Source organism: Sapajus apella, unplaced genomic scaffold (assembly GCF_009761245.1).
Source record: "Sapajus apella isolate SASKATOON/1434 unplaced genomic scaffold, GSC_monkey_1.0 scaffold3, whole genome shotgun sequence".
NCBI lineage: Eukaryota > Metazoa > Chordata > Mammalia > Primates > Cebidae > Sapajus > Sapajus apella.
This window is the reverse complement of record NW_022436943.1, coordinates 32,027,249-32,052,527: the sequence shown is the minus strand read 5'-3', so window position 1 is coordinate 32,052,527 and position 25,279 is coordinate 32,027,249. Positions and strand designations below refer to the sequence as shown.

The 25,279-nt window shown below is 37.2% G+C and overlaps 1 long non-coding RNA gene across 1 annotated transcript in view; it reads right to left on the bottom strand.

Annotated features, from left to right (window-relative positions):
• The window catches only part of LOC116532544, a 177,196-nt gene that overhangs the window by 89,241 nt on the left and 62,676 nt on the right, over positions 1-25,279 (bottom strand). Inside the window, exon 2 of the long non-coding RNA XR_004260899.1 lies at positions 19,576-19,665. This is a non-coding gene — a long non-coding RNA (uncharacterized LOC116532544). The remainder of the gene's footprint in view (positions 1-19,575; positions 19,666-25,279) is intronic.

Here is a 25,279-nt window from a genome sequence, read left to right as displayed (position 1 = left end):
TTTTAAAGATGGGGTTTCACCACGATAGGCAGGCTGGTCTTGAAGTATAGGATATTTGCCAAATCTAATTGGCTTCAAAGAACTAGACCTAGGATTCCAAAGAGAAGAGAGAAAGCTCCAACTCCCAGAAAAATTATTGAGGACACCCCATAATAGTGGTCCTGACAAGTTTTCCTTCTTCTGCTTTACACTGTAAGTTATCGCCTCTTGCAATTTCCTTTCTTTTTCATTTTCACGGTTGTCTATGTCTAGTGGACAATGCTATTCAGGTATTCAGACTCAAAGTCTATGTCTGATTCATTGTCCTAGCCTCATGCTATGGTTAGTGTTCTGCACATAGTGGGTGCTTAATACATACAGGGTGAGTGAATGAACAGATAATAACATAGATGGGGCAATATGATAATACAGAGACAATCTCATCATTCATTGCTATGACTGTAGTGATTTCAACATGCAAAAATCAGCACAGACAAGAAAAGGTAAATCAAAAACAGAATACGTGGGCTCAGCTGCAAAATGAAAGGGAGCTACATGTTCTATTACGGGGCTTAAGGTAATTCCCTTCAAAGTGGTAATTACGGGAGACGATTCTAATTTGAAACTGGTTTTCTAATTGGTGTTTGGCTTTTAGAGATCTCACAGGCCTTTAATTTATATATATTTTGCTTAACTCTTCATAGCTTACCCCAACCGCCAACAACCCTTTAAATTCTTTCTTAAGGTTGAGGAGGTGAGTCACATAAAGTCCAAGAATTACCAGTAACTATTCAGAACATAATGTGTTATCCAAAATTTTAAAAAGATAAAATTATTAAAATATATTTAATAAAAGCATTAACATTATAAAAAGTGTTTTCTGCTAAAATGCCACCTGCCAGGTCTTCCCTGACCAACTAATCTAAAATAGCAACCCTTCCCCAAATATTCCTGTCTATCTCCTTTTTCTGTTTTACTCTTCCTGACAATCACATAGAATCAATTTATGTCTGTGGTAAGCATGTCTTCCCCCTCTCTATAAAATTTAATTTATGAATAGTTGCTGACTCCCTTATCTCTATAAAGGATGGGAACTTTACCTGCATTGTTCACAGATATATTCCTGGGACCCATAATAGTGCCTAGATGATAACTCCCTAAAATATATGTTGAATAAATGAATGAATAATTAAGTCCATCTTACATTTGTGGTAATAAACCTTAGGCAGATTTTTAATTTAAAACATATAAGACTTCCTCTGAGATCGTACTTATTCACATGGTCAGTGTATTCAAATAAAGTGAATAGTAGGGGTTTCTTCTCTTCCCTCCTTCCTTTCTCTTTCTTACATTTGTTTACAGCCATATTGAGGTATAGTTGACATACAAAGAACTACATATGTTGAAAATGTATTTTGATAAAGTTTAACATATGTAAACGCCCATGAAATCATCACTACAATCAAGATATTGAACATATCCATCACCTCCAAAAATTTCCTTGTAGACCCTTATAATCTTTCTTTGTACCTCTATCTGTCCTCAGGCAAACACTCATCTGCTTTCTGACACTATAGATTAGTTTCCATTTTCTAGAATTTTATATAAATGGAAACATAGAGTATATACTCTTTATATCTGGCTTCTTTCACTGAGCATAATTAAGACTTATCAATAAACAATAAAATACTGGCAAACCAAATCCAGCAGATCAAAAAACTTATACACCATGATCAAGTCAGCTTCATCCCCGGGATGCAAGGCTGGTCTACATACATGAATCAATAAACATAATCCATCACATAAAACAAATGACAAAAACACATGATTTATGATTATCTTAATAGATGTGGAAAAGGCCTTTGATAAAATTCAACATCCCCTCATGTTAAAAACTCTCAATAAACTGGGTATTGATGGAACATAGCTCAAAATAATAAGAGCTATTTATGACAGACCTACAGTCAATATCATATTGAATGGACAAAAGCTGGAAGCATTCCTTCCGAAAACCAGCACAAGACAATAAAGCCCTCTCTCACCATTCTTATTCAACATGGAATTGAAAATTCTGGTTGGGCAATCAGACAATAGAAAGAAATAAAGGATATTCAAATAGGAAGACAGGAAGTCAAGTCCTCTCTGTTTGCAGATGACAAATAGAATATAAATAATTTTATATTTAGAAAACCCCAACCAGTAGTCGTGGCCAAGTGGTTAAGGCAATGGACTAGAAAACCCCATTATCTCAGCCCCCAAACTTCTTGAACTAATAAGCAACTTCAGTAAAGTCTCAGGATACAAAATCAATGTGCAAAAATCACAAGCATTCCTTTACACCAACAATAGACACCCGGAGAGCCAGATGATGAATAAGCTCCCATTCGCAATCACTACAAAGAGAATAAATTACCTAGAAATACAGCTAATGGGATGTGAGGGATCTTTTCAAGGACAGCTACAGACCACAGCTCAGGGAAATAAGAGAGGACACACAAAAAAATGTAAAAACATTCCATCTTTATATATAAGAAGAATCAATATCCTGAAAATGGCCACACTGCCCAAAGTAATTTATAGATTCAATGCTATTCTAAAACTACCATTGACATTCTTCATAGAATTAGAAAAAAAACTATTTTAAATTTCATATGGAATCAAAGAAGACCTCATATAGCCAAGACAATCCTAAGCAAAAAGAACAAAGCTCGAGGCATTACACTACCTGACTTCAAACTATACTACAAGGTTACAGTAACTAAAACAGCATGGTACTGGTACCAAGACAAACGTAAATAACAATGCAATGGAACTGAAACTTCAGAAATAACACCACACATCTACAACCATCTGATCTTTGACAAACCTGACAAAAACAAGCAATGGGGGAAAGATCTCCCATTTAGTAAATGGTCCTGAGAAAACTGGCTAGCCATATACAGAAACTGAAACTGGACTCCTTCCTTATGCCTTCCACAAAAATTAACTCAAGATGGATTAAAGACTTAAATGTAAAACCCCAAACCATAAAAACCCTAGAAGAAAACCTAGGCAACACCATTTAGGACACAGGCATGGGCAAAGACTTCGTGACAAAAATGCCAAAAGCAACTTCAATAAAAGCAAAAATTGACAAATGGGATCTAATTAAACCAAAGAGCTTCTGCACAGTAAAAGAAACTATCATCACAGTGAACAGGAAACCTATGGAATGGAAGAAAATTTTTGCAATTTACCTATCTGACGAAGGTCTAATATCCAGACTCTACAAGGAACTTAAACATATTTGCAAGAAAAAGACAAACAACCCCATCAAAAAGTGAGCAAAGAATACGAACAGACACTTCTCAAAAGAAGACATTTACATGGCCAACAAACATTTGAAAAGATCAACATTTCTGATCATCAGGGCAATGCAAATCAAAACTACAATGTGATACCATCTCGCTCCAGTCAGAATGGTGATTAAAAGTTCAGGAAACAATAGATGCTGGTGGGGCTGTGGAGAAATAGGAACATTTTTACATTGTTGGTGGGAGTGTAAATTAGTTCAACCACGTGGAAGACAGTATGGTGATTCCTCAAGGACCTAGGACCAGAAATTTCATTTGACCCAGCAATCCCATTACTGGGTATATATCCAAAGTAACAGAAATCATTATACTGTAAAGACACATGCACACATGTTTATCACGGCACTATTTACAGTAACGAAGACATGGAACCAACCCAAATGCCCATCAATGACAGACTGAATAAAATGTGATATTTATATACCATGGAATACTATGCAGCCATAAAAAGGAATGAGATTACATCCGTTGTAGGGACACGGATGAATTTGGAAGCCATCATCCTCAGCAAATTAATACAGGAATAGAAAACCAAATACAGCATGTTCTCACTCATAAGAGGGAGAACACATACCCGGACCTGTTGGCAGCTAGAAGGTGAGTGGAGAGAACTTAGAGGATGGATCAATAGGTGCAGCAAACCACCATGGCACGTGTATACCTATGTAAGAAACCTGCACATTCTGCACATGTATCCCAGATTTTTTTTAGAAGAAATAAATTACCACAAAATGTTTTAAAAAGACTAATCTATGTCATTATAATTGTTTATTCCTTTTTATTTCTGTATAGTATTCCACATATTAAAACATCACAATTTGTTTATCTGTTTATCAGTCGAGGGACATTTGGGTCATTTCCAGTATTGGGCTTTTAAAAAAAGTTGCTATGAACATGTATGTATAAGTCTTTGTGAGAACATATGCTTTCCTTTCTCTTGGGGAGATTCCTAGGAATGGAAGGATTAAGCTACATGGAAGATGTATGTTAAGGATTTTTACAAACTGACAAGTTATTTTCCAAAGTGATGGTGCCATTTTATATCCACACCAAAAATACACGAGTTCCCGTTTATTCACATCCTTACTAACATGCAATATAGTAAGTCTTTTTAATTTTAGACATTCTAATATATATGTAGTGATATATGATCATGTTTTAATTTATATGCTGTTAGCATATATTCATCTCTTATTTGCTATTATGTCACCTCTGGTGAAGTATCTGTTCAAATATTTTGCCTATTTAAAAAATTGGATTGTTTGTTTACTACTAGTTGTAAGAGTTCTTTATGTATTCTGGATACAATTGCTTAATAAGATATGTCATTTTCCACTCTTCTCTCCCCATCTGTGGCTTGTCTTTTCATTCTTTCAGCAATGCCTTCACAGAGCAAAATATTAGGGTTTCTTTATTGAACAAATTTACTAAATGCAACATTTAGTAGTTTTAGTAAAACTCTGTGACACAGAGTCACAGGGGTTTGTTGTACATATTATTTCATCAACCAGGTACTAAGCTTAGCACCCAATAGTTATTTTTCTGATCCTCTACTTTCTCCCACCCTCCACCCTCATATAGGCCCCAGGGTCTGCTGTTTACCTTTTTGTATCCATGTGTTCTTATCATTAAGCTCCCACCTATAAGTGAGATCATGTGTTATTTGGTTTTCTGTTCCTGCATTAGTTGCTAAGGATAATGGCCATCCATTTTCCCACAAAGGACATGATCTCATTTGTTTTTATGGCTGTATTGTATTCTGTGGTATATGTACCACTTTTTCTTTATTCAGTCTCCCACTGATGAACATTTTGGTTGATCCCATGTCTTTGCTATTGTGTATAGTGCTGCAATGAACATATATGTGCATGTGTCTTTATAATAAAATGATGTATATTCCTTTGGGTATACACCCAGTCATGGTATTGCTGGACTGAATGGTAGTTCTGTTTTTAGCTCTTTGAGTGACTGTCACATCATTTTCCACAATGTATATACCAACAGTGTATAGGCATTCCTTTTCCTCTGGAACCTTGCCAGCATGTTATTTATACTAATAGCCATTCTGACTGGTGTGAGATGGTATCTTATTATGGTTTTGATTTGCATTTCTCTAATGATCTTGAGGTTTTTTTCATTTGTTTGTTGGCTACATTGCATGTCTTTTCTTGAAAAGTGCCTGTTTATGTTCTTTGTTCACTTTTTAATGGAATTGTTTTCTTATAAATTTAAGTTCCTTATAGATGTTGGATATTTGACCGTTGTCAGGTATATAGTTTGCAAATATTTTCTGCCATTCTGTAGGTTGTCTGTTGACTGTTGTTACTTTATTTTGCTGTGCAGAAGCTCTTAAGTTTGCTTAGATCTCACTTGTCAATTTTTGCTTTTGTTGCAATTGCATTGGCATCTTTGTCATGAAATTCTTGCCAGTTCCTATGTCTAGAATGGTATTTCCTAGGTTGTTTTCCAGGGTTTTTATAGTTTGGGGTTTTAAATTTAAGTCTTTTATCCATCTTGAGTTGATTTTTGTATATGGTGTAAGGAAAAGGTCCAATTTCAATCGTCTGCATATGGTTGGCCAGTTATCCAATTTTTTCAATAGCAAGTCTTTTCTCCACTGCTTACTTTTGGCAACTTTGTCAAAGGTCAGATGATCATAGGGGTGTGACCTTATTTCTATGCCCTCTATAAGGGAACATTAGAAATATTGAGCCAACTGATTTGATGATTGATCAATTCTAAATGCTTGAGAGACATTGTATATCAATGGAGGCTACAAGAGTTTGTGCCAAAATTACTGAGAGAATAAAATAGTGCTACTGATAGAAGTGAAGGTTTCAGGAATAATACTTAGTTTTTAGTTAAAGACAAGTTTGAATAAATAATTTTGGGCAGGCAGCAGGATATCAAAGTGGAAATGACCAGTAGGTATGCTAAGCATGACTGGCTAAAACTGACTGGCTTGGAGTCATACTTAGGAGTCATTTGCTTATGAGTCATCATCACCAAAAAGGTGAATCTGTGAGTAGATACATTTTTTTAAATATGTGGAAGAAATGGTGAGTAGAAAGTAAATGCTGGGAAAATGACATAGGATTGTCATTCCATAGAATCACTGAGTTTAAAGTAACTAAATTATTTCAATCTCTTCTGCAATTGGAAAAAAAATAACACTCCATCTCTACTGTGATCATTAGGTATTTGGTTAACAAATGAAGTATTTGTATGTTTTCAAGATAGCCTATTTCACTGTCTGAGAATTCAAACAGCTGGAAAAAGCCTTTTTCGTACTGAGCTTGATATGACCAAACTATTATATTTGACCTTGATTTCAGCTGCTGGCACAGAGTACGCACTCAGGCAATGTCAGCTAGATGTCCAGATGGTTCTTCCTGTGTTCTCAGCCAATTCATTTAGTCTACTCTTTTCCATGTGTGAGCCAGATGGCTTCACTGTTACATAAATTTTTAGCTGTATAAATTGAAGTAACTTTAATCATTATAATTTTCAATTGTGTGTTCCCCTTGTATTTTTATTTTATAAAAATATTCTAGATATACAAAGATATTCTAGATATTCTAGATATACAAAGCAAATTCTCTAATGCCATGATATTCAGGCAGGTATTTTTGAAAAGGATAAATGAAAAAATATATCATATGACTCAGTTCTCAGTAAGAGTAGATGAAGTTATTTGTTTGGTATGAAATTATTGAGGAGAGTGAAGGTTTGGTATAGTATCTATGAATGAGGGTACTTAAACCAGCAAAAGATGTATAAAAAGATTGTGGAATAGCAGCTAAACTGTACGTATCGTGGATTTTCAATGGGCCAGTTCAGCAGACATTGTAGAGAGTATATAAGATGTGAAACTGAACTGTTGAAACCTGAAAGCTCTCCCTCCTCAAGTTTCTTCATACCAAAACCCCATCTCTCATTCCTTTATCCTGTCAGTTTATTAACAGGTTATGCTAGCCATGAATGGATCACTGTACTGTGTAAAGCCAGGAACCATATCCCTGGTAAGGAATGATTTAAATATTCCTGGGTTTAGGTTTTTATAAAGCAGAAGATGTTTGATCACCAGAATCCTCCATCCTCATTTAGAAATGGCCACAAATAAACTATCTCTCTTTCTTGGATAATTTCTGCTACTTTGAAGTATTTCCTGTCTTGGGAAAGGAGATGGACAAAAAAAATCATGGCTTACATTTATAGTTTCCCTTCTGGCTAATTACTAATATAGCACAGTGATTAAGAGCATGGGCTTGGGAGTCAAAGACATCTGTGTTTAAATTCTGTTTTTGCTGCTTACCAGTTTCTGTGAACAATACTAAATTATATCTCTGATTACTCAATTTTCACCTAACGTGAGAATGTAATATTAAATTTGTAAGGTTGTTATAAGGATTAAATCAAATAATACATCGAAAATGCCCAGGTTCATTGGCTAGAACAATGAATAAACCAAAATAATTGTTATCGGGTTTCTGGCCTGCCAGAATTCCTGACCTTCCTATTTACATGGGAAATTTATTTTCTCTCATTCTTGCTTTAAGGGATGCTCCTGATCTTGAGATTTAGAAATTATATAAATAATTATTAATCAGAACAGCAAGACACTTTAGATCTTAGAGATAACTATCATTTGAAGAGTCTTAAATTTGTTCTTGGCTAGCCTGGAATGTGGGAGAGGTTTAAGAGAGAGAAATCAGGAAATGAAACAGAAATGGGTACATGCAAACTAGTGATACTAAGGGAGAAGTTGAGCTTACCCAAAGTTGCAGAAAAAAGCAGCTGCAAAAATTGCAGACTTCCTTACCTTCACAACTACCTGCCCTTGCAAGTTCTGAGATTCTCTTTAAATTTCTACCTACAAGAGACAAGAGCAGAAAAGCATATGTTTGGAGGAATATACAGGTATGAAACTCCCTGAGAGAAAGAGAAAGAGCAAAGAAGGAGCTCACTTTCACATGCACAGTGCTCAGGCATTCTTCAAGTTTTGAAAAGAAGTATGAATGAAGAATGGGTAAAGAAATGGTAGAACACTTTTTCCCAATTCATCTGAGGGGGTTGGAATTCCTGACAGAATAACCATGACCCTAAGAAAGGGAAAAAACAGCTAATACCACTGCCTTCAACATCCTTGCTCACCAGAGGTCCTGAGTCTGTCCATGTGACAACTTCACTGCTAGCATAACCAGCATTCAAGAAGCCAGCACTGTAAACATATCTACAATCAAGGATTCTCACAGAATCTACCTCAATCCCCTACTACCACCACAGGAACAGGTGCTGGTATTTATGATTGGAAGACCTGAAGATGAATCAGATCACATCACAGGACTTTTTGCAATAATTCCCTAGCTCCAGCCTGGAGCCTCATAGCCCCACTGGATGTCTATACCCAGAAGAGCAGTAATGATCACTGCAGTCTGGCTCTCAGGAAGCCCCATCCATAGGGAAAGGGTGAGAGCACCACCTCAAGGGATTACCCTGTGGGCCAAGAGAATCTGAACAGCAGGCCCCAAGTTCCAGATCTTTCCACTGGTAGGTAGTTTTTCACAGCAGAGACACAATTGTAGTGGTGGATGCAGTAGGGAAACTCTGCACCTATACTCCAACAGGCAGGCAGCCTCTGTGATCATGAAGGGCCTTGGAGAAGGGGTCCTTTTTCTCCTCTGACACTCCACTGCAGACACAGGCCTACTCCACAGGAATCCAGTGTGGAGGCACCTATAAACAAGGATCCTCTCAGACCATAGTGGAATGAAACTGGAAATTAACTCCAAAAGGAACATTCAAAACTATACAAATATATGGAAATTCAATAATCTGCTCTTGGATGATCTTTAGGTCAACAATGAAATCAAGATGGAATTTTAAAAATCCCTTGAACTGAACAATAGTGACACAACTTATCAAAACCTCTGGGATGCAGCAAAAGTTGTGCTAAGAGGAAAGGTATTGGCATTAAATGCCTACATCAAAAGGTCTGAAAGAGTACAAACAGACAATCTAAGGTCACACCTCAAGGAATTAGAGAAACAAGAACAAACCAAACCCAAACCCAGCAGAAGAAAAGAAATAACAAGGATTAGAGCAGAAGCAAATGAAATTGGGACAAACAAATACTATAAACAACAAATGAAACAAAAAGCTGGTTACTTTGGGGAGGCCAACCAACTCAGGCCATTACCACAAATTATGACAAAATCCACAGACCAGTAGTGAGACTAACCAAGAAAAGAGAAGTTCCATATAGGCTTGATTGGTAATGAAATTGGAGATATTATAATTACAACGGATACCACAGAAACACAAAAATCACTCAAGGTGATATGGTTTGGCTATGTCCCCACCCAAATCTCATCTTGAATTGTATTTCCCAGAATCCCCAGGTGTTGTGGGAGGGACTTGGGAGGTAAATGAATCATGGAGGAAGTTACCTCCATGCTGTTCTCATGATAGTGAGTAAGTTCTCCTGAGATCTGGTGGCTTTATAAGGAGCTTCCCCTGACCTTTGCTCTGCATTTCTTCTTGCTGCTGCCATGTGAAGGAGGGTGTGTTTGTTTCTCCTTCCATCATGATTGTAAGTTTCCTGAGGCCTTCCCAACCATGCTTAACTGGGAGTCAATTAAACCTCTTTTCTTTACAAATTACCCAGTCTTGGGGATGTCTTTATTAGCACGTAAGAACAGACTAATACACAAGGCTTTTATGAACACCTTCATGTTCACAAACTAGGAAATCTAGAGGACATTGATAAATTCCTGGAAATATACCCTCCTAGATTAAATCAAGAAGACATAGAAACTCTGAACAGAACAATAACAAGTAGCAAAATTCAAACAGTAATTTCAAAAATTGCCAACAAAAAAAGTTCAGGACCAGATGGATTAACAGCTGAATTCTATCAGACATTCAAAGAAGAATTGGTATCACTCTTGATGAAACTATTCCAAAAGACAGAAAGAGGGAATTTTCCCTAAATCATTCTATGAAGACAGCATTACCCTAATACCAAAACCATGAAAGAATCAAACCAAAAAAGAAACTACAGACCAATGTCCCTATGGATATCTATGAACATAGATGCAAAAATCTTCAACAAAATACTAGCTAACCAAATCCAACAGCATATCAAAAAGAAAATATGGCATGATCAAGTGGGTTTCATACCAAGGATGTAATGATGGTTTAACATACATAAGTCAATAAATGTAATACATCACATAAACAGAATTAAAAATATCACAATCAGCTCAATAGATGCAAAAAAACAGCATTTGACAAAATGTATCATCCTTTATGATTAAGAACACTCAGCAAAATTGGCATAGAAGGGACATACCTCAAGGTAATAAAAGCTATCTATGACAAACCCACAGCCAACATACTAAATGGGGATAACTTGAAAGCATTCCTCCTGAGAACTAGAACAAGACAAAGCTGACCACTTTTACCACTCCTATTCAACATAGTACTGGAAATCCTAGGCAGAGTGATCAGGCAAGAGAAAGAAATAAAGGGCATCCAAATCAGTAAAGAGAGTCAAACTAGCACTGTTCACAATGATATGATCATATACCTAAAAAACCCTAAAGATTGATTCAAAAAGCCCCTAGACTTGATACATGAATTCAGTAAAAGTTCAGGATACAAATTCAATGTACACAAATCAGTAGTACTGCTATACACCAACAACAACCAAGCCGAGCATCAAATCTAGAACTCAATACCTTTTATAACAGCTGCGAAGAAAAAAAAAAGACTTAGGAGTATACCCAGCCAAGAAGGTGGAAGATTTCTATGAGCAAAATTATAAAGCACTGCTGAAAGTAATCATAGATGACACAAGCAAATGGAAACACATCCCATGCTCATGGATGGGTAGAATCAATATTGTGAAAATGACCATACTGTCAAAAGCAATCTACAGATTCAATGCAATTTCCATCAAAATACCATCATTATTTTTCACAGTACTAGTAAAAACAATCCTAAAATTCACATAGAACAACAACAAAAAAAAAAGCCCATATAGCCAAAGCAAACAAAACAAAAAGAACCAATCTGGAGGCATCACATTGCCTGACTTTAAACTATATCACAAGCTCTAGTTACCAAAATGGCACAGTGGTGGCATAAAATGGGCACATAGACCAATGGAATAGAATAGAGAACCCAGAAATAAAGCCAAATATTAACAGCCAACTAATTTCAGGCAAAGCAAACAAAAACAAAGTGGGAAAAGGATACTGTATTCAACAAATGGTTCTGGGATAATTGGCGAGCCATATATAGAAGAATGAAACTGGATCCTCGTTTTTCACTGTATACAAAAGTCAACTAAATAGGGATCAGAGACTTAAATAAAAGACCCAAAACCCTAAAAACACTAGAAGATAACATCAGAAAATCTCTTCTAGACATTGGCTTAGGTCAGAAAGTCTCTTCATGACCAGGAATCCAAAACCAAATGCAATAAAAACAAAAATAAATAGCTAGAACCTAATTAAACTAAAAGGCCTCTGCACAGCAAAACAAATAATTGGCAGAGTAAACAGACAACCCACAGAGAGGGAGAAAATATTTGTAAACTATGCATCCTATAAGAGACTAATACCTGAAGTCTACAAGGAACTCAAATCAGCAAGAAAAAAGAACAATTCATTCCATCAAAAAGTGGAACTCAAATCAGCAAAAAAAAAAAAAAAAAAAAAAATTAATTCCATCAAAAAATGGCCAAAGGACATGAATAGACAAAAGAAGATATACAAATGGCCAACAAACATAACGATAAAATGCTCAACATTACTAATTATCAGGGAAATGCAAATTAAAATTACAATGAGATACCACCTTACTGTTGCAAGAATGGCCATAACAAAAAATCAAAAAATAATAGATCTTGGCATGGATGTGGTGAAAAGGGAACACTTTTATACTGCTGATGGGAATGTAAACTGGTACAACCACTATGGAAAACAGTATAGAGATTCCTTAAATAACTAAAAGTAGAACTACCATTTGATTCAGCAGTTCCACTACTAGGTATCTACTCAGAGGAAAAGAAGTTATTATATGAAAAAGACACTTGCACATATGTGTTTATAGCAGCACAACTCTCAATTTTGCAAAACATATGGAACCAGCCTAAATGCCCACCAACCAACAAGTAGATTAAAAAATGTGGTTATATATATTTACTATATTTACCATGGAATACTGCTCAGCCATAAAGAGGAACAAAATTATGGCATTCACAGCAACCTGGATGGAGTTGGAGACTATTATTCTAAGTGAAGTAACTCAGGAATGGGAACCAGATATCCTAAGTTCTTACTTGTAAGTGAGAGCTAAGCTATGAGGATAGAAAAGCATAGGAATGATATAATGAACTTTGGGGACCCAGGGGAAAGGGTGCTAGGGGTGAGGAATAAAAGACTACACATTGGGTGCAGCAAGCATTGCTCAGGTGATGGGTACACCAAAATCTCAGAAATCACTACCAAAGAACTTACCGTGTAAGCAAAAATCATCTGTTCCCCAAAAACTATTGAAATAAAATAAAAATAGTAAAAAACAGATGCATATAATGATCAGTGACCAATACATGTCACTTCTTGCAAAGTGTATCAGTGATTGGTTATTACTCATCTGTTACTCATACACAGAAGACAAAAGTATCATTTTGTTGCTTTGTTGTCTCCCAGTGTTAAACTCATGTGACTTTTACAAAAATGAATAATTGTAAAAGAGAATTGGCTCACCAGGACAAAATTGCAACAAAGAAACAAAAGGCAACAATCCTGGAAATGAAATTCAAAGAAAATGTAAGTAGAATTTAAGAAGTAAAATAGCTGACTTTGGGAATGATTATACTTTTGACTCTAGATATGTAGCCAGTGAAATTTAATAAAATAAATGAGAAAAGTGGTTGTAACAATAGATCAAGATGTTCCAAAGAAAGTCATATGGACAAAAAACAAAATAATTCTCAAAGATATCTCATAATATTGAAAATGTAAGGGATAAAATGTTGGAACCAGATCCAAACTTAGAAAGGGGTATGATAATTCACCAAGGCATAGAAAAAGAAATGCTCCTTACATTTTAGATTATATAACAAGAAAGAAGCCATTACTGTTTAAACTTCTTGATAAGTTATTTTTTTCTTACAAAGAAATAAAACAGTTTAATTCTCCATGTTTTTAATGTTTTAATTGTAGTGTACTAAATAATTATTTTTACTATTTTTTATTTGCCTGTGCACTTATAATTGATAGTAAGAGAATTCTTGATGTTTGACAACAAACTTTAAAGGTCACAGAACAATTACGTATTTTCATTGATTAAGACTGCTTCTTCAAAATTATAGCTTCCATGGTAATTTTTACAGTCCCAAACTACTGTGCAGAAAAAAAAAAAGAGAGAGAGAGACATATTAAGAAGATTCTGCTTACTAGGAGGACATCCTTTTCCAAATCTCATCCAAGGTCATTTCGTTCAATTTCAAGCTAATTCCAGCATATTACGCAGGACATCTCTAAAACAGGCTCATTTTTTTTTCCCTCCTTGGTAATCTGTCCTTAAAGATTTTCCATGAGGCTGTATTGAGGAAATGTAAGCTACCTGTTTAAACAATAACATGTCCTGCCCAGTTATGCTTTCACTTAAAGATGAAGCACTGTAGTCATGGAGAGCTTTATCTGTCAGTAATATGGATAACATCCCATTTTCTACAGACAGCTGAATTTGCACGGACATCTTATTTTTTACAGTTGGTCTCCACCAGGGGCCCAACCAGGAACCAAGAGCGGTTTCTCCAAAAAAGGAAGTCGTTATGGAAGAGTATCGTTTTTTCTTCAAAACCTCTACTATGAACCTCTTATTGGGGCATTCTAGACACTTCAAAGAACGTCCTGCTCTTCTATAAATCTTTAATCACTATTGGTTTCATTGGGCTTTGTTAGTCTATATCATAGACCAGCTACAGAGACTCCCTGGCTTCAGTTTCTACTCAAAACTGCTGCCTTTGGGGTCATATGATAAATTTTTCAAAACAGTAAATTTCCAAAATAGTAAATTTTTCAAAATAGTAAACTCAAATAACTCCTGCTAATAGTAAACTCAAATAACTCCCACTAATTCCTGCTCTCTAGATCCTATAAAAATTGTGTCACAAATGTAGTGGTTCAACTAGTGTCCCATAGGATGCTATAATAGTCAGAGTTCTCCAGAGAAATAGAACCAATAAAAGATTATCTACCTATCTATTATCTATCCATCCATCCATCTATATCTATCTAGGAAGACATTTATTATAAGATATTGGCTCCTAGATATATAAGGATAATATATAAGATGGTATAAGCCTTCCTAGAAAGATTCCAGGAAGATAACTGTTATCTGTGGGAAGAGATTTATTATAAAGTATTGAGGCTGAGAAGTTCAATGATTTGCTATCTGTAAGCTGGAGATCCAGGAAAGGTATACTTCATCCAGAAAAGGTATAAGTCGAACTGACACTATAGATTCCAGTCTGGATCTGAGGTCCTAAAAACAAGGAATGCTGAGGGCAGAAGATCAGTGTCCCAACTCCAGCAGAGTTAATTCGACTTTTCTCTACCTTTTTGTTCTATTTACGTCCTCAACCTGAATAGATTAGATAATGCCCATTTATATTGAGAAAGACCATCTGCTATTCAGTCCACTGATTTAAATGCGAATCTCTTTCAGAAACATTCTCACAAACACACCCAGAAATGATGTTTCACCAGCTATCTGGGCATCTTGTGACCCAGTTAAGTTGACACATAAAATTAACCATCACAGATGCTAAGACAGTCCAATTTCTTGAAGATTCGATTATAGATCAAAGTTGGAGAGTTGACATAATACTAGGCAAAATAGGAAAAGTTACTGTAATCATGGCTAAATGATAGCAAATTGCTTTTGGTATATTTTACTTGTTGAGCTAGAGAGAACGCTTTTGCTATGTTCAAACCAGATACCAGGGGTGATGTTGATTTATACCAGCAGAAACATCTGAACCAATAGCTGCAGCTGGATTTGCCTACTTTAATTCTATCTTTCTAATACTTATTCCTTTTATTTCTTTGGCCCACTGGGCTGAGATGTCCACTACAATCTTGAATAGCAGAGGTGGGAGTGAATATCCTTGCTTTGTTCCTAATCTTAGAGAAAAAATATTTAGTCTTTTTCTTTCAGTACAACATGAGTCTGCAGGATTTGTATACATAAACTTAGAAGTTTAAGAAAATTTTCTTCTATTTCCAGTTTGCTAGTTTAAAGTAGGAGTAAAATTTTATCAAATTCCTTTTCTGCATCTGTTGATATAATCATATTATTTTCTCCTTTTATTCCCAGTAAGGTGGTAAGTTACCCTCATTGATTTGTTTTTTAAAGCAAACTCAACCTTCTGTACCTGGAATATATCTTCTGAGGTTGTGATGTATTATTCTTTTACAATTTGCTGAATTTGATATGTTAATACATTGCTAAATATTTTTGCATCTAGATTCATGAGAGATCTTGGCTGCAATTCTCGTTTCTTATAATGTCCTTGAATAACAGCACTTTGTAAATATTTTTTGAATCATTGAATTCAGTACAAAATATAGAACACAAAAATATGATATACTATTATAACTAACATACACACAGGACACACATTCATCTGGAGGGAGGACTCAGAAAGACTTCCCCACTTGCGGATGTACCCTGCTACATTCCATTCCCCATAATGTGGACAACATAATCTTCTCAAATGTAAATGTTGTCTCATAAATCCCTTCTTAAAAAAATCTATCCATGGCTCCTTATAACTCTCAGAACAAAGTTTAAACTCCAAGCTTTTTAAAATTCCCCATCTTTTGCATCGTGCTTTTGTTGTTTCTGGGCTTCAGCAACTTGCCAGCCTCTGTCAGGAGCCCTTTATCTCTCCTCTTATTTATGTCTTCTCATTTCCCTCCAGCCGTTGCACGGGTGCACTTGTGCGTGTGCACATGCACACACACACACACACACACACACACATAGACACACACACACTGTCATTTGCCTGGCTAATTCCAAAACATTCTTGTGGTCTCCTCTTAAATATAATTTCATCACTTCCACTAGGAAAGATCTATATCAATTAGATATTCCTCATCATGCACCCTTGTTGGTGGGAAAGAGGGTAAAACAGGCTTTGTCAGCTTTTGTCTGGATTCAAATCTCAGCCCTGTCACTTATTATCTAGGGACATTGTACAAGTTATTCAACCTCAGGGCCTCATATACCTCAAAATGTACCTAAAATGGTTTATTATGAGGAATAAATGAAAAGGACATACACTGTATATGTGTATCTATCTGGCACAGTGCATAGGATACAGTAAATTATCAATAAATGGACATTATTGTTATTTTGCTATGCTATTTTTACTATTACAGAACTTAGCACCATATATTATAGTTCACATATTTTTCCAATTCTTTTATGAGATATTAAGTTATTTAATGCTTTATTTGCTGTTGTGAATTTTAGTTTTTACCATAGTACTGGAAATATAATAGGTGTTCACTAAACGTAAACTGTTGCTATTATTATAAAACTTAGAGCTAGATTTTTGTAGCTGGGCTGGTCTTAAGAGCTGACCAAAAAGGAAGTTTTGTTTGAGGGATAAGTGAAATTGCTTGACACTTGAAGCATAGAGGAGTAGCACCTGGAACACTGCAGGTGACAGAACTCATATGAGCTGATCATATTAATATTCAGGGACTGGCATTAACTATAGCATTAAGCACCATGGCTTTGGGAGCCTGGTTGAAATAGGAAAGTGTTTTCAAGTGAGCCATAAGGGCTTGTTCAATAAGAAATTGTAGAATAAATTCATAGATATGGAGACTTCTTTTTTCCAGGAACTACCCAGGACCCTTGGACAGCTATAGGAAGGAGAGGGGTCACATAAAAAAAATGACAGCAATTGGATATCCTATGAGTTGTGCAGGGCTGAGCTAGATTTTGAAAAAGACATCAGCATAAATTATTGCCAATATCACACATTAGTGGGGTTGACAATTCACCTAGGCGTATTCTGTGAGCGGGAGCCAGGAGGTAGAGAGTGAGTTGAAAGAGGAGGATGTAAACACAGGATGCTGAGGGGCAGTCTTCATGCTATAGCCTGCTGATCACTAGTTCTTGACCTAAGCCAAGTTGGGTATTAAAAATTTGGATCAGCACAAAAACCTGCTGTTCTCCTTTGGTCACCCCATTCTCTGGCTTCTTCCTCTGTGGTTCTGTGGGATGAGGGAGCTGTGGGGAGGGGGTAAGGAGTTCTATGGCTGCCATTCTTTTACCTCGAACATCATGGAGAAAATTCATACTGATTTAGTGCCACTTTATATTTTTCTGGTTCTGTTTTTTACTTACTATTAATGGACTTTTAGCTCACCCCAGACTCCCTAGTTATTTTAGGAGAACCTAGAGAATTCACAGTCCTCTGAGCTTCTCTCAACTGTCCACATTGCTACAAGTGCCTGCCAATGATTTGCTCCAGCTATTGCCTGGATCAAGATCTTGAAGCCGCTTGCTCACCCTTGAGGTAATGGCCTCCACTAGTACATTAAGCTGGTACTAGTATGGACATTAGCACCTTTGGTGTGAGCACTGGCACTGTTAATGACCACAAATTTAGGAAGATAAACACAAAGCTGTGCCATAACAATTTTGTAAAAGCAAAGAGGACCCTTTCCCTCATTTTTGTAACATGTTTTGTTTCTTTGATTCTAGAGCATCTTTGTGGTCTTAATGGACTCAGCAGCTTTCATATTTTTACACCTAAAAATCATTAGTTGATTGCCTTTTGAGGAAAGCACACACAAATGGTGAAAACAGATCTTGGGTGATCTGGGGAGAGCACCCACAATGTTGCAACAATCATATCATCTCAGTGTTGTGCCATGTACTCAGCACAACACTGACTTTACCTGCATTTTCTCATTTTACTTTTACAACTACCCAGATTTTGCAAATAAGGAAAGTCAAGATTACATAAATGAGGAAACCTGCCCAAACTGACTCAGAGCCCAGTATTTTCTGAGATTCTAAGGGTGCCAGTGGTAAAAATGCAGCCTGAGAGCCTGGAATAGAGGCAGTTACAGTAGGTGTCCCAAAGGCCTGGGACATTTTGAGCTGAGATTGTGGGTCCCTTTTTGTCTGGCTACCTGCATTAAACAATTCCTATTAAGAGTGAGGAAACACAAACAAACAGATGAAAGGTCCTCCATTTGACCTCTGTGTAGTCCTATATGTCTAGACCTTGCCTGTGGATGTCTAGCTGTGAGCAAGGCTGTGAGTGTAATTAGCTTGGAGGGTCAGGGAGGAGATGAACTGTAAGAAACTAAGCAGTCCTGATGGCCAGCAGCTGCAGATATTTACCCAGCCCATCCCACACAGCCTCTTGTCATTAGAGAAAGGAGACTTTGGAATCAGAGTTTTCATATTATCAGGGATGGGGCAGATTAAGTTAAACACTTTCAACGATATTTCAAGAAAAAGAGCTCAATGGATGAAGAAATAAAAATTTAATGAGAAAGAAAATACTTTTATACATAGGGTTTTGTTCTGAAAACTGACAGGAAAGGATTCCATAGCAATTGCAGCCCACCCAGGGATGCCATTTAATCAGACATTTGGTGGGCAATTGGGAGCTAAGACCTAAGGGTCATGATAGGATTAATACTTTTTCTCTGAGAGCCAAGCAACACACCTCCTGCCCCCCCACCTCCCTGAAACGCACGAGGTTGTGCCGCAGAGGCCAGTATACAATTGAGCAACTGTCTGGTGGTCTAGTTTGTAACTGGAGCCTTTAAGACCATGGCTTGTTGACCCCTGAAATTCTACCCACTGACCTGGCATGATGAGCTATTATATTTGTCTCTTGGAGTTTGAGTGCCTCTGTCTATAAGAATAGTGGAATGACTCAATATGCACGAGCATGTTTGGGGGACACTTTTTCATTTGATTCTCTCTCACATATCTCACTGGTCCCCAATTTTTCTCCTAGTGGAGTTGGGGGCTTTGATCCAGGACTAATTGTGAGGTTGTTTTTCAGAGTGTATCATGGTCACTCTGGGATTCTGATTTGCTTTGAGAAGAAAACCCAGTTTATGCCAATTTAGTTACAGAGCTTCCCAAACTCACTGTAACTCTCCCAGTTGGAGCTCACCTGTATTTGTGGTCAGGGCCATTTCTCTGCTCCATCCTCAGGACACTTCTGCTCTGCATGGGAAGGAGCAGAATCTCGCAGGAGCTCTTTCTGTGTGTGAAAGCCAGGAGGTTAACAAAACACCTAGCTTCTTGAAGGTAATTATAGACTTGTGATTCTACAAAATCCAGCATGCATCAGAATCACCTGTTGGGCTTGTTTAAACACAAGCTTCTGGGCCCAGCCTCAGAGAAACTGGAATGGACTCCAAGAAATTGCATTTCTAGCAAGTTTCCATATAATACTGATGTTGCTGGTTTAAGGACTGCACTTAGAGAATTCCTAAATGGAGAAAAGTTTAGACACGAGTGGCAGAATGTAATGCAGTATGCGGAAAGTTGCATATTGATGACACAGATTACAGGACAAGGATGATTGTTGGTCAAGCATTTGGTAGATCAGATGAGGAAAACAAAAATGGGAAATTTTGATGATTCTAGCTTTACTGCCTGTATTCCTAATTTCTGAAGAATGGCACCAATATTAAACATCCAAGAACTAAAAACATGATCATTATCCCATTAGCTTAGGCATGAAATCCAGGCAATTTCACTTCTAAACATCTCTCCAATCTTCCTTCCCTCCTTCCTTCCTTTCTTCCTTCCTTCCTTTCCTTTCCTTCCTTCCTTCCCTCCCTCCCTCCTCCCTCCCTCCCTCCTTTCCTTTTTCTTCCTCCCTTCCTCCCTTCCTTCCTTCCTTCCTTCTTTCCTTCCTTCCTGCCTTCCTTTTCTTTCCTTTCTTTCCTTCGTTCTCCTTCTTCCCTTCCTTCCTTTCTCCTTTCTCTCTCTCTTTTCTTTTTTTTTTTTTTTTGAGATACAGTCTCTCTCCTCTGTGTCTTACGATAGAGTACAATGAAGCTATAACAGCTTGAAGCTCACAGCCTTGAACTCCTAGGCTCAAGAAATCCATCTGCCTCAGCCTCCTAAATTGCTGGAATTATAAGCGTGAGCCGCTGTGCCCAGCCTCTATCTAATTTTCTTCATCTTACTGCGAGTTCCTAGCTCACTCTCTAATCACCTCCTGCTGTCTCTATTCTCAGTGAATTCTTGACACAGCTGTGGAAGCCATTATCCTAAATGCAAACTTGATCACCTATTTATATTATCTTTAAATTAATTAATAATTTATATTATTACCAAACTAAGTTTTAAAGCTTACTTCTCATACTGTCCTGCGCATCCCTCATTCTCAGCAAACTTCTTACTTGCATATAGCACTTTCCAACTAGAGTATCTCAAAGCAGGGATGATGTCTCTTTTTCTTTATATTATTAGCATATAGACAGGAATCATAATCAGTTATAATAATATACCAAGAACTTTATCTCATCTTTCAACTTTAAACTACTTGCAAATTGGACATCATCAACCCCTTTATTTTTTTAAGGAAATGAAGGCTTTGCAAGGTTAAGAAACTTAGGATGGCATAGCTAATGAGAGACTAAGTTGAGATTTAAGCCCAGGTCTGTGAGACTCAAGGTAGTATCATCCCATATGCTTTTCTTTTGTTGACACATTATCTTGCTTTGTTGCCCAGGCTGGAGTGCAGTGGCATGATCTTGGCTCACTGCAACCTCTGCCTCCTAGGTTCAAGCGATTCTTCGTGCCTCAGCCTCCCGAGTAGCTGGGATTACAGATACTTGCCCCGATACCAGGCTAATTTTTGTATTTTTAGTAGAGACAGGGTTTTGCCATGTTGGCCATGCTGGTCTCAAGCTCCTGACCTCAGGTGATCCACCCACCTTGACCTCCCAAACTGCTGGGATTACAGGTGTGAATCACCACACCCAGTACCATATGCTTTTTCTGCATGGTGGCTAGAGGAGATAAAAATCATTCTTTGTTTCCTGAACAGAACTGCTACTAGTCTCTATTACTTAGACTGGCAGATAAGACTAGCTGCTTGCAGAGTTTGAAATGCTCTCTCACATATCTATGCCTTTGCTCAAGCCAGTCCCTTCACCAGGGATGCCCTCCTTACCCATTCTGTTTGCTCATTCTTCAATAGTTAAGTCAGCCTCTCCATTCCTAAAACTTTGCTATCCTGCCCCTGTGTTTCCATAGCAACTTGAATCAATCTCTGTTTTGAAACTTAACACAACTTTATTTGTCTGACACCCTTTCCCCCACCATGAATCACTGAGCTTTTTGGGGAAACTCATCTTAAATCTACAATGCCTGGCATAGAAGATGTGAATTAGTTAGGGTATTTTTTGCTGAAAGGAACAAAATCCCCAACTCAGTATGGCTTAAATAAAAAGAAAATTTATAGGCTCACATAACTTGAAATCTAGTTCAAAAACATTGCAGAGATTTTGTGAGGACTGCATATTTTATACACATACATATAAAATATCCAACATTTACTGCATGAGTAGCATAGACTATGCACCAAGTAAATAGGAGCTGTCATTATTCTTGGATAATTAATTTATCCATATCTGGGATCACATATATAAGTTTTATTTGTGAAAACTTCCAAATTCTAGACTGCCTTTTCTAGATTTCTATGTCTCTTCCTAAACCTAATCACTTGGTCGATGCACCTAGGAATCTGGAGAATTGGGTCCAACATCCTTATTAATATACTGTGCAAAAAGTTTTATTTTTCTAATTTTTTATTCTTTAAAACTTTTGTTATAGTTTCAGGAGTACATGTGCAGGATTTTTATGTATGGGGGTTTGTTGTGCAGATTATTTTGCCACTCAGGTATTAAGCATAGCACCCAAAAGTTATTTTTTTCTGATTCTTTCCCTCTTCCCACCACCTTTTACTCTTAAGTAGGCACCAGTGTCTGTTGTTCTCTTTGTGCCCATGAATTCTCATAATTTAGCTCCCACTGCTAAGTGATAACTTATGGCACTTGATTTTTTGTTCCTGCATTAGTTTGCTCAGGATAATGGTCTCCAGCTCTATCCATGTTCCCACAAAAGACATGATCTTGTTCTTTTTTATGGCTGCATAGTACTCCATGGTATGTACCACATTTTCCTTAGTCTGTCATTGATGTGCATTTAGGTTAATTTCCATGTCTTTGCTATTGTGAAGAGTTCTGCAAGCAATTCTCATTCAGGTCTGATGTCCCCTCTTTTCTTATCCTATAATAGAATCATAGATTCTTACTCTATTACATCTGGGAACACTCATTTACAGGTGGGAAAATTGAGGCCCTGGATTGGAGAACTGACTCTGCAATCAGCTCCACATCATGGATTCATTTGTTGATCTTCTCTGATCCTCCATAGCCTCTAGCATCTTTTCTACCACATTTTGGCTTGTTGAAATCTTCACTGTCCACTTAAATTCTTGCTACTCAAAGCGTGGTTGGAGGGTGAGCCACAGGACCAACACCTGGAGCTTGGAGCTTGTTAGAAGTGCAGGCTCTTGGACCTCGCGCATGTCCCGCTGAATTAGAATCTGCAGTTTCACGGGATCCCCAAGCCAACCCTGGTGGTTCCTACAGACATTACAGTTTGGAAAGCACCTTTTTAAGGTACCTCAGAAATTCCCTAAGACTTTCCAGGTTTGAATCCTCATACTGCAACCTGCCAGATGTAACAGGGCCAGTTATTTAACCTCTCTCTCAGTTCCCTCACCTGCAAAGTGAGGATGATTTAGATTCAAGAGTTCTTGTGAGTATCAAATGAGACAGGGCACAAAAAGTATCTGGTCCGCAGTTAAAAGTCAAAAAATGTTGACTATTATTCTCAGTCTACCCTCAGTGAGTATAATTATGCCATTTTTGAAGATTGCTCTTCGGTTTTCATGTGCTTATCTTCCGTTCCAGTCTCTGAAGTCTCTGTATTTTATCTCCATGGTGGCTGGCCCAATAACCTTTCTAATCTGTTCAATATATATTTATTACATTTAGTAGTTGTCAATGGTTTCATTTTATTTTCTAGATGCTCGTAGACCTATATGTCAGAGAACCAGATTAATTCATTGTATTTTAATAAAGTCCTGACATTGTGCAGAATCTTCAAAGGAGCATAACATATGGGCAAAGGCCCTAATTAAACACTTGTTGAAAGTAAATTAGTTAATTAGAGTTGACCGCTACTTCCCATAAAGGGTAATCAACACAAGGTCTGCAGAGAGCACTGACATCCTGTGGGGGCAGACAGGGCTTATTTTCAGGCAAAATTATGTCCTTTAATAAATGCTTTTATGTGCCTCATCCTGTCCAAATTAGAAAAAAAAAGTCACTAAATCCACACAGAAAAATAAACAAAATAATAACCCAGAGAATTTCTCACTTGGTTGTTTCTGACATTAAGGTACCCCTCACAAAAGGTGCTATCATTTTTTTTTTCTCCAAGGATGAGTGATTTTGAGAGTTAGGGACCCAAGGTTTCCTTTTATTTTATAAAGAAATCTCCATTCTTTGCTGGACACCTTACCAGAAATAATGGAGGAAATAACTGGAATATGTCATCAATCACTGGAATTTTCCCAACATTTAATGGAGTAGGCTGAATTTCTGGATATCTCTTGTTGGAGGTGGAAGGGTATATTTAATTTTTTACCAGTACACTAATTTTGTTCTAAATAAAAATGAAGGATTTACTTCAGATAAAATACAAGTGAACCTAAGCCATCATTCATTCACTCTTTGCACTAAGCTCAGGCCATTTCTGAGGTTTTTGGATTTATGTTTATTTTCATCTGGGTATGTAGTTTGGGTTTTGGCAAGCAGCAGCAATGGAAATACCATGAAGAAAAGAAAGTTAGTCTCAAAGCATTTTGGCCTTGACCAAACCTGTTGTTTCATGAAACTGAAGTTTTGACATTAAACTTTCTGGAGAGCAACTGCCAAATAATCCTGGTTTAGGTCATAATAGAGCAATAAATAAACAGTTTTCCTCTTCTATATGGCATGGTGGGAGTTGGCTAGGAGCACAAAGAGCCCAAAGCTGAGATTTGAGACCCTGAGTTTTGGTTTCGTCTGTCATTTGTTGTGCTGACTTAGTCTGCCTTAATATCAAGGGTACCCTAGAGGTACTTAGCGGGGGATTCTATAGGGTACACCTAACATTTGTCTTTAAAAAATTGATGGTCACAATTTCTTCTTTTTTCTCTCTTCATCTCCCCTTTTTCTTTTTTCCTCCTTCTCATTTTCTTCCTTCCTTCCTTCTTCCTTCTTTTCCTTTCTCCCTCCCTTCCACCTGCCTGTTTGTCTTTGTTGCTTGTTGTGTTTTTCTTTGTTCTTTTCTTCTTTTTAGGACGTTTCAGTGAGCCCATAACTCAAAGGCAAAACAGTATCTCAAATTAGAGATGATGGTAGCTAATAGTTTGTGCATGTATGTGTGAGTGTGATTGATTACGTTTTGCCTAAAATGCCCACATTAAGATTGGTTCTAGGATGAATGATGACTGCATTCTGGATGGAAGAAACTGGCCAGGTAAGCAAGGAATGAAGAGGGGTCACTTTGATAAAATAGAAGCATGGCGGTCCCCTTGCTTGACAGTTGTTGGTGGTTTTGAAGCCGTTTACACATTTCCTGTTTGTCAGATCAGCTACATGGAGTTTAGTTTGAGTTGCTATTCACTTAACCCAGCCACAGAGACTCCCTGTTTGAAACCACAAATGCTGTTTGTACTGAGAAGGCCATCCATGGCTTCTGAAACCCAGCTATTTCATTGGCACCTTTCAGCTCCATGTCCT